The sequence below is a fragment of the Mustela nivalis genome, assembly GCF_964662115.1.
Source record: "Mustela nivalis genome assembly, chromosome: 2".
Classification (NCBI taxonomy): domain Eukaryota; kingdom Metazoa; phylum Chordata; class Mammalia; order Carnivora; family Mustelidae; genus Mustela; species Mustela nivalis.
Window position 1 is genome coordinate 80974206 of NC_139021.1, and position 11173 is coordinate 80985378.

Sequence of the window (11173 nt, forward strand, 5' to 3'; positions counted from 1 at the left end):
CTCATGGACACATGAAAAGTGCTCAGTTGGGTGCCTGGGTGGCTCAGTGGGTTAAGCCGCTGCCTTCGGCTCAGGTCATGATCTCAGGGTCCTGGGATCGAGTCCCACATCGGGCTCTCTGCTCAGCAGGGGGCCTGCTTCCCTTCCTCTCTCTCTGCCTACTTCTCTGCCTACTTGTAATTTCTGTCTGTCAAATAAATAAATAAAATCTTTTTTTAAAAAAAGTGCTCAGTATCACAAATCATCAGAGAAATGCAAATCAAAACTTCAGTGAGATGTAACCTCACACCTGCCAGGATATCTATTATCTAAAAGACAAGAAATAACAAATGCTGGCAAGGATATAGAGAGAAGGGTATCTTTCTACATGGTTGGTAGGAATGTAAACTGGTTAGCCACTAAAGAAAATAGTAGGGAAGTTTTTCAAGAAATTAAAAATAGAGCTATTATATGTTATAACAATCTCATTTCTGGGTATATATCCAAAGGAAAGGAGATCATTGCTCAAAGACAAATCTATACTCCCATGTTGATTGCAACATTATTAACAATAATCGTCATGTGGAAATACTTAAGTATCTATCAACAGATGAATGGATAAAAATTGTGGTCATCTATCTATCATCTATCTATCTACCTATCTATCTATCTAATGGGATATTATTTAGCCTTATAAATGAAGAAAATACTAAATGTGAGACCCAAAATCATAAAAATCCTCAAAGAGAGCACAGGTTGTAATGTTTCTGACATTGACTATAGCACCATTTTTCTAGATATGTCTCCTGAGGCAAAGGAAATAACAGCAAAAATAAACGATTGGGACTACATCAAAATAAAAAGCTTCTGCACAGCAAAGGAAACAATCACCAAAACTAAACAACAATCTAATGAATGGGAGAAGATATTTGCAAATGACATATCCAATAATGGGTTAGCATCCAAAATATACAAAAATATATTAAAAATATATAAAAAATTCAACACATACACACACACACACAAATCCAATTTAAAAATGGGCAGAAGAAATGAGCAGATATTTCTCTGAAGAAGACATCCAGATGGCTAACAGACACACGACAAGACACTCAACATCACTCATCATCAGGGAAATGCAGATCAAAACTCCAATGAGATATCACTTCACACATGTCAGAATGTTTAAAATCAAAACCACAAGAAGCAACAAGTGTTGGTGAGGATGTGGACCAAAAGGCACTCATGCACTGTTGGTGGGAATGCAAACTGGGGCAGCCATTGTGGAAAACAGTATGGAAGTCCCTCAGAAAGTTAAAAATAGAACTACCCTAAGATCCAGTAATTGCATTACTGGATATTTACCCCCAAAATTAAAAGAGATACTTGCATCTCTATATAGCAGCATTATTTACAATAGCTGAACTATGGAAGCAGCCCCAATGTCCATTGACAAATTGGATAAAGAATTGGATAAAGAATTGACAAATTCGGAGAGGAGGAGTCAAGATGGCGGAGAAGTAGCAAGCTGAGACTGCTTTAGCTAGCCGGAGATCAGCTAGATAGCTTATCTAAAGATTGCAAACACCTGAAAATCCATCGGCAGACCGAAGAGAAGAAGAACAGCAATTCTGGAAACAGAAAAACAACCACTTTCTGAAAGGTAGGACTGGCGGAGAAGTGAATCCAAAGCGACGGGAAGATAGACCCCGGGGGGAGGGGCCGGCTCCCGGCAAGCGGCGGAGCAACCGCGCACAAAATCAGGACTTTTAAAAGTCTGTTCCGCTGAGGGACATCGCTCCAGAGGCTAAACCGGGGCGAAGCCCACGCGGGGTCAGCGTGGCCTCAGGTCCCGCAGGGTCACAGAAGGATCGGGGGTGTCTGAGTGTCGCAGAGCTTGCGGGTATTGGAACGGGAAAGCCGGCTGCAGAAACAGAGCCGACAGTAAGCTCGCAGCTCGGGGTGACCTTGAACCGATCGCAGGCTCGGTAAGCTCGGAGCGCGGCCGGAGGTCAGGCAGACAAGAGTGACTGGGCGCTGTTCTCTGAGGGCGCACTGAGGAGTGGGGCCCTGGGCTCTCGGCTCCTCCAGGCCGGAGACCAGGAGGCCGCCATTTGTATTCCCGTCCTCCGGAACTCTACGGAAAGCGCTCAGGGAACAAAAGCTCCTGAAAGCAAACCCGAGCGGATTACTCACCCGGGCCCGGGTAAGGGAGGTGTAATTCCGCCTGGGGCAAAGACACTTGAGAATCACTACAACAGGCCCCTCCCCCAGAAGATCAACAAGAAATCCAGCCGAGACCAAGTTCACCTATCAAGAAGTGCGGTTTCAACACCAAGGAGAGCAGCAGAATTCCAGAGGAGGAGAAAGCCAAGCACGGAACTCATGGCTTTTTTCCTGTGATGTTTTTTTAGTCTTGCAGTTAATTTAATTTTTTCTTTTTCATTTTTTTTTTTCTTTTTCTTCTCGCCTTCGGGTAAAATTTTTTTTTTTTTAACTGTTAGCTTTTTCTTTTTTAATGATTTTTTACTAGTCTATCTAATATATATATTTTTTCTTTTTTACATTTTTCTCAGGTGTTTTCTTTTTTAAAAAAAAAATTTTTTTTCTTTTCTTTTTTTTTTCTTTCTTTCTTTTTGAACCTCTTTTTATCCCCTTTCTCCCCACTCACGATTTTGGATCTCTTCTAATTTAGTTAAAGCATATTTTCCTGGGGTTGTTGCCACCCTTTTAGTATTTTACTTGCCCCTTCATTTTCTCTTATCTGGACAAAATGACAAGACGTAAAAATTCAACGCAAAAAAAAGAACAAGAGGCAGTACCGAAGGCTAGGGACCTAATCAGTACAGACATTGGTAATATGTCAGATCTAGAGTTCAGAATGACAATTCTCAAGGTTCTAGCCGGGCTCGAAAAAGGCATGGAAGATATTAGAGAAACCCTCTCGAGAGATATAAAAGCCCTTTCTGGAGAAATAAAAGAACTAAAATATAACCAAGTTGAAATCAAAAAAGCTATTAATGAGGTACAATCAAAAATGGAGGCTCTAACTGCTAGGATAAATGAGGCAGAAGAAAGAATTAGTGATATAGAAGACCAAATGACAGAGAATAAAGAAGCTGAGCAAAAGAGGGACAAACAGCTACTGGACCACGAGGGGAGAATTCGAGAATTAAGTGACACCATAAGACGAAACAACATTAGAATAATTGGGATTCCAGAAGAAGAAGAAAGAGAGAAGGGAGCAGAAGGTATACTGGAGAGAATTATTGGGGAGAATTTCCCCAATATGGCAAAGGGAACGAGCATCAAAATTCAGGAGGTTCAGAGAACGCCCCTCAAAATCAATAAGAGTAGGCCCACACCCCGTCACCTAATAGTAAAATTTACAAGTCTCAGTGACAAAGAGAAAATCCTGAAAGCAGCCCGGGAAAAGAAGTCTGTAACATACAATGGTAAAAATATTAGATTGGCAGCTGACTTATCCACAGAGACCTGGCAGGCCAGAAAGAGCTGGCATGATATTTTTAGAGCACTAAACGAGAAAAACATGCAGCCCAGAATACTATATCCAGCTAGGCTATCATTGAAAATAGAAGGAGAGATTAAAAGCTTCCAGGACAAACAACAACTGAAAGAATTTGCAAATACCAAACCAGCTCTACAGGAAATATTGAAAGGGGTCCTCTAAGCAAAGAGAGAGCCTACAAGTGGTAGATCAGAAAGGAACAGAGACCATATACAGTAACAGTCACCTTACAGGCAATACAATGGCACTAAATTCATATCTCTCAATAGTTACCCTGAATGTGAATGGGCTAAATGCCCCTGTCAAAAGACACAGGGTATCAGAATGGATAAAAAAACAAAACCCATCTATATGTTGCCTCCAAGAAACTCATTTTAAGCCCGAAGACACCTCCAGATTTAAAGTGAGGGGGTGGAAAAGAATTTACCATGCTAATGGACATCAGAAGAAAGCAGGAGTGGCAATCCTTAGATCAGATCAATTAGATTTTAAGCCAAAGACTATAATAAGAGATGAGGAAGGACACTATATCATACTCAAAGGGTCTGTCCAACAAGAAGATTTAACAATTTTAAATATCTATGCCCCCAACGTGGGAGCAGCCAACTATATAAACCAATTAATAACAAAATCAAAGAAACACATCAACAACAATACAATAATAGTAGGGGACTTTAACACTCCCCTCACTGAAATGGACAGGTCATCCAAGCAAAAGATCAGCAAGGAAATAAAGGCCTTAAACGACACACTGGACCAGATGGACATCACAGATATATTCAGAACATTTCATCCCAAAGCAACAGAATACACATTCTTCTCTAGTGCACATGGAACATTCTCCAGAATAGATCACATCCTCGGTCCTAAATCAGGACTCAACCGGTATCAAAAGATTGGGATCATTCCCTGCATATTTTCAGACCACAATGCTCTAAAGCTAGAACTCAACCACAAAAGGAAGTTTGGAAAGAACCCAAATACATGGAGACTAAACAGTATCCTTCTAAAGAATGAATGGGTCAAACGGGAAATTAAAGAAGAATTGAAAAAAATCATGGAAACAAATGATAATGAAAATACAACGGTTCAAAATCTGTGGGACACAATAAAGGCAGTCCTGAGAGGAAAATATATAGCGGTACAAGCCTTTCTCAAGAAACAAGAAAGGTCTCAGGTACACAACCTAACCCTACACCTAAAGGAGCTGGAGAAAGAACAAGAAAGAAACCCTAAGCCCAGCAGGAGAAGAGAAATCATAAAGATCAGAGCAGAAATCAATGAAATAGAAACCAAAAAAACAATAGAACAAATCAACGAAAGTAGGAGCTGGTTCTTTGAAAGAATTAATAAAATTGATAAACCCCTGGCCCGACTTATCAAAAAGAAAAGAGAAAGGACCCAAATAAATAAAATCATGAATGAAAGAGGAGAGATCACAACTAACACCAAAGAAATACAAACTATTATAAGAACATACTATGAGCAACTCTACGGCAATAAATTTGACAATCTGGAAGAAATGGATGCATTCCTAGAATCATATAAACTACCACAACTGAACCAGGAAGAAATAGAAAGCCTGAACAGACCCATAACCAGTAAGGAGATTGAAACAGTCATTAAAAATCTCCAAACAAACAAAAGCTCAGGGCCAGATGGCTTCCCGGGGGAATTCTACCAAACATTTAAAGAAGAACTAATTCCTATTCTCCTGAAACTGTTCCAAACAATAGAAATGGAAGGAAAACTTCCAAACTCATTTTATGAGGCCAGCATCACCTTGATCCCAAAACCAGACAAGGATCCCACCAAAAAAGAGAGCTATAGACCGATATCCTTGATGAACACAGATGCGAAAATACTCAACAAAATACTAGCCAATAGGATTCAACAGTACATTAAAAAGATTATTCACCACGACCAAGTGGGATTTATTCCAGGGCTGCAAGGTTGGTTCAACATCCGCAAATCAGTCAATGTGATAGAACACATCAATAAAAGAAAGAACAAGAACCATATGATACTCTCAATAGATGCTGAAAAAGCATTTGACAAAGTACAGCATCCCTTCCTGATCAAAACTCTTCAAAGTGTAGGGATAGAGGGCACATACCTCAATATCATCAAAGCCATCTATGAAAAACCCACCGCAAATATCATTCTCAATGGAGAAAAACTGAAAGGTTTTCCACTAAGGTCAGGAACACGGCAGGGATGTCCATTATAACCACTGCTATTCAACATAGTACTAGAGGTCCTAGCCTCAGCAATCAGACAACAAAAGGAAATTAAAGGCATCCAAATCGGCAAAGAAGAAGTCAAATTATCACTCTTCGCAGATGATATGATACTATATGTGGAAAACCCAAAAGACTCCACTCCAAAACTGCTAGAACTTATACAGGAATTCAGTAAAGTGTCAGGATATAAAATCAATGCACAGAAATCAGTTGCATTTCTCTACACCAACAGCAAGACAGAAGAAAGAGATATTAAGGAGTCCATCCCATTTACAATTGCATCCAAAACCATAAGATACCTAGGAATAAACCTAACCAAAGAGACACAGAATCTATACTCAGAAAACTATAAAGTACTCATGAAAGAAATTGAGGAAGACACAAAGAAATGGAAAAATGTTCCATGCTCCTGGATTGGAAGAATAAATATTGTGAAAATGTCTATGCTACCTAAAGCAATCTACACATTTAATGCAATTCCTATCAAAGTACCATCCATCTTTTTCAAAGAAATGGAACAAATAATGCTAAAATTTATATGGAACCAGAAAAGACCTCGAATAGCCAAAGGGATATTGAAAAAGAAAGCCAACGTTGGTGGCATCACAATTCCGGACTTCAAGCTCTATTACAAAGCTGTCATCATCAAGACAGCATGGTACTGGCACAAAAACAGACACATAGATCAATGGAACAGAATAGAGAGCCCAGAAATAGACCCTCAAATCTATGGTCAACTCATCTTCGACAAAGCAGGAACGAATGTCCAATGGAAAAAAGACAGCCTCTTCAATAAATGGTGCTGGGAAAATTGGACAGCCACATGTAGAAAAATGAAATTGGATCATTTCCTTACACCACACACAAAAATAGACTCAAAATGGATGAAGGACCTCAATGTGCGAAAGGAATCCATCAAAATCCTTGAGGAGAACACAGGCAGCAACCTCTTCGACCTCTGCCGCAGCAACATCTTCCTAGGAACAGCGCAAAAGGCAAGGGAAGCATGGGAAAAAATGAACTATTGGGATTTCATCAAGATCAAAAGCTTTTGCACAGCAAAGGAAACAGTTAACAAAATCAAAAGACAACTGACAGAATGGGAGAAGATATTTGCAAACGACATATCAGATAAAGGACTAGTGTCCAGAATCTATAAAGAACTTAGCAAACTCAACACCCAAAGAACAAATAATCCAATCAAGAAATGGGCAGAGGACATGAACAGACATTTCTGCAAAGAAGACATCCAGATGGCCAACAGACACATGAAAAAGTGCTCCATATCACTCGGCATCAGGGAAATACAATTCAAAACCACAATGAGATATCACCTCACACCAGTCAGAATGGCTAAAATCAACAAGTCAGGAAATGACAGATGCTGGCGAGGATGTGGAGAAAGGGGAACCCTCCTACACTGTTGGTGGGAATGCAAGCTGGTGCAGCCACTCTGGAAAACAGCATGGAGGTTCCTCAGAATGTTGAAAATAGAACTGCCCTATGACCCAGCAATTGCACTATTGGGTATTTACCCTAAAGATACAAATGTAGTGATCCTAAGGGGCACATGCACCCGAATGTTTATAGCAGCAATGTCCACAATAGCCAAACTATGGAAAGAACCTAGATGTCCATCCACAGATGAATGGATCAAGAAGATGTGGTATATATACACAATGGAATACTATGCAGCCATCAAAAGAAATGAAATCTTGCCATTTGCGACAACATGGATGGAACTAGAGCGTATCATGCTTAGCGAAATAAGTCAAGAGAGAAAGACAACTATCATATGATCTCCCTGATATGAGGAAGTGGTGATGCAACATGGAGGCTTAAGTGGGTAGGAGAAGAATAAATGAAACAAGATGGGATTGGGAGGGAGACAAACCATAAGTGACTCTTAATCTCACAAAACAAACTGAGGGTTGCTGGCGGGAGGGGGTTTGGGAGAAGGTGGTGGGATTGTGGACATTGGGGAGGGTATGTGCTTTGGTGAGTGCTGTGAAGTGTGTAAACCTGGTGATTCACAGACCTGTACCCCTGGGGATAAAAATATATGTTTATAAAAAATAAAAGTTAAAAAAAATAAAAAAAAAAAAGAAACCTTCAATCCAAAAAAAAAAAAAAAAAAGAATTGACAAATTCGATAAAGAATGTACACACACACACACACACACATATCTTCATGGTGGAATATTATTCAGCATAAAAAACAATGAAATCCAGGGCACCTGGTGGCTCAGTAGGTTGAGCTACCAACTTGATTTTGGCTCAGGTCATGATCTCAGGGTCTAGACATTGAACTCTGCCTCAGGCTCCATGCTCAGTGGCGAGTCTGTTTGTCCCACACCTCATGCCACCCCCCTCCTTCCCCAGCTCTCTCACACACACTCCCTCTAAAATAAATACATATATAAAATCTTTAAAAAAAAGAATGAAATCTTGCCATTTTCAATGACACGGATGGAGCTAGAGACTATAATGCTATGTAAATAAGGCAGTCAAAGAAAAATACCATATGATTTCAGTCATATAAGAAATTTAAGAAATAAAACAAATAAGCAAAAGAGAAAAAAATAAAAGAGAGACAAAGCAAGGACCAGACTATTAATTATAGAAAACAAACTGATGGTTTCCAGAAGACGGGTGGGTGAGAGGATGGGTGAAATGGGTGATGGGGATTAGGGACTGCCCTGGTCATGATGTGCACTGGGTGTTGTATGGAATTGTTGAATCACTCTATTACACACCTGAAACTAATATAACTGCTCGTTATACTGGAATTAAAATAAAATAATAGCATAAAATAAAATGAAAATAAATGAAGTTAATATTGCCATTTCTAACAACATGGTTGAAGCTAGAATGCATTAGACCAGGTGAAATAAGCCAGAAAGAGAAAAACAAATACTGCATCATTTCACTTATATATGCGGGATCTAAAAAAAAAAAAAAGTTGAACCCATGGAAACAGAGAATAAAGTATTAGTTTCCCTGTACTGGATGGGAAAAATGGAGAGAGTCTAGTAAAAGGGTACAGGCTAGCTATTGCCAGTATAAGATAAATAAGATCTGGGGATCTAATGGTGACTAGTTTTAATAACACTATAATGTGTAATTAGAATTTGCTAAGAGAATAGAACTTAAATGTTCTCATCAAAAAAAAAAATAAAAGGTGGGGCACCTGGGCAGCTCAGTGGGTTAAAGCCTCTGCCTTCGGCTCAAGTCATGATCCCAGGGTCCTGGGATTGAGCCCAGCATCAGGCTCTCTGCTCAGCAGGGAGCCTGCTTCCTCCTCTCTCTCTGCCTGCCTCCCTGCCTACTTGTGATCTCGTCTGTCAAATAAATAAATAAAATCTTTAAAAATAAATAAACAAATAGATAAAGGGTAAATATGTGAGGTGATAGGAGTGTTAAATTAACTCAGTAGCGGAAATCCCTTCACATTCCGTGTGTATATCAAGTCATTTGTGCACTATAAATATATTAAGATTTATTTGTCAATTATATCTCAGTAAAATTAACAGAATAGCAAAAGTACTAGTTAAAGACGTAGAAGAGGAAGAGAAGAGGTAAAAATAAAGATCATATTCTCATTTACATGGTGTGCTGTTTAAAGATGTCTTTATCGCTGTTAATACAATCAATAAAAGCACAAGTATATTATTTGAAGCTACAAATGTCATCTCCAAGATACGGAAGTAGGGAACAAAAATAGATATGGGCAAGAGCAGCAATAGCGGTAAGCAAGTTAACTCTGAGTGTGATTTTTAAATCATGGGTATGTATTCTATTATAAAATTGTTCAAATATCCTTTTGAAAATAAATAGTGGGGAAAAAGGGAATAGAAGGAGAGCCTGAAAGCAGAGAGAAGGTAAGTGAACACATTTCTGTCTTAGGAGAGCTCAGAGATCATTCTTACAGGTGGGAAGCCGGGCTCAGCTTACCTTTTAAAATCTTTGTTTTTAAGTCATTCACTTATACACACTACTTAAAAGTTCTGTGAAAACGGGTGCTAAGTGATAATACATGTAATTCCTCGTTTTAGAAAGATTTTCTTCCGCAGATGAGGCTGGTCATGATAGAAGCGTACTTAGAAGCTTGCTCTTGGCTGAAAGAGATGAGGCTCCCTACTTAGGACAGAGGAAGGAAATGGGGCACCAGGAAGCCAGTGGACACTGCCAGCTGCCCAATACCGCCTCCACGGTATGTGACACTGCTAACACAAAATGGGAACAACGGATTAATCGGCATCATGAAGAGACTGGGAATATTTATTCCAAGCGTTGCCTCTTTGTCCAGATATTTTCCATCTTCAGTTATATCAGGGATCCGCAACTGCTCATCGACACTTTAATTCCTGTACTAACTGGGTTTAACAACCAGTCGTGTTCAGATAGAATTTAACACCACCAACAAAAACCCAAAGACTATCAATTAACAATTTAATCAATATATGGAAGTAAGTTTTACTGTGCAAAAGCAGTCGTGGAATGTTCTTCAAGACTTTCCTTGGGAATGAATCTCACATCCTGTACTTCTCCAGAAGGACATCCAGGCAGCAGCAGCCTCGGCCACCTACCCACCTCCCCCAACCCTTCCAACCTCACTGCACATCAGGAAGTTGACTTAGTAGCCAGAACTCTCATGGAGAGTAAGAGAAGCAGCCCTAAAATTTTTATCTTTGTCTTACTAGCCAGGATGAGAAGTCTTTCTGGAGCTTAAAGCTCCAAGACATATCTGCCACCTGCCTATATCCCTAAAGGACCTAAATTATTCCTCTGGTTTAAAGTGTATATATTTCTGGTGACCTTTCCAGAATGTATTTACCTTGAACAATTGTAATGTGAATCAAGCTTCTAGTTTGGAAAACAAAAAGCCATTTATACTTTTGTTTTCTTTCCTTTTTTTTTTTTTTCCAGATTTTATTTATTTGAGAGAGAGAATACACATGGGGCAGGGGGTAGGGGCAGAAGAAGATGATCCCAGGGCCCTGCGATCATAACCTAAGCCAAAGTCAGATGCTTAAGACTGAGCCACCCAGCCTCCCCTTATTTACAGTTTTCTTGATGACTAGTAATGTAATACGATCCTCTGTCCAGAAAAGGAATAGGTAAGAATCAAATTCTGTACCTTCTTGGCATCTATTAAAGGTAATTTGAGTGCCTGACTTCTCAGTTAACCAATCATCAAGGCTTCCTTTTTGCGGATGTTGTTTAAATGTATCTGCAAAAGATCCAACATTCTACATAGGTGTTAATTAAGTTTTCTGTTCTTCCCTGAACTGCAGGCACCAAGAGATATTGGTCAACAGGCCCTTTGCTTCAAAGTTCTTTTGGTTAATGAAACATCATCTTGAATCAGTCTGTCTGAGGCTTACAAGAAGTAAGTATGGGTAAAGAAAATTCTATAATA

At 39.4% G+C, this 11173-nt stretch overlaps 1 long non-coding RNA gene across 2 annotated transcripts in view; it reads left to right on the forward strand.

The window, feature by feature from the left end:
- The window catches only part of LOC309858883, a 43525-nt gene extending 32787 nt beyond the window's left edge, over positions 1 to 10738 (forward strand). For both annotated transcript variants that reach the window (XR_014308413.1, XR_014308414.1), the window contains exons 7-8: positions 9825 to 9964; positions 10681 to 10738. This is a non-coding gene — a long non-coding RNA (uncharacterized lncRNA). The remainder of the gene's footprint in view (positions 1 to 9824; positions 9965 to 10680) is intronic.
- Positions 10739 to 11173: the final 435 nt, after the last annotated feature.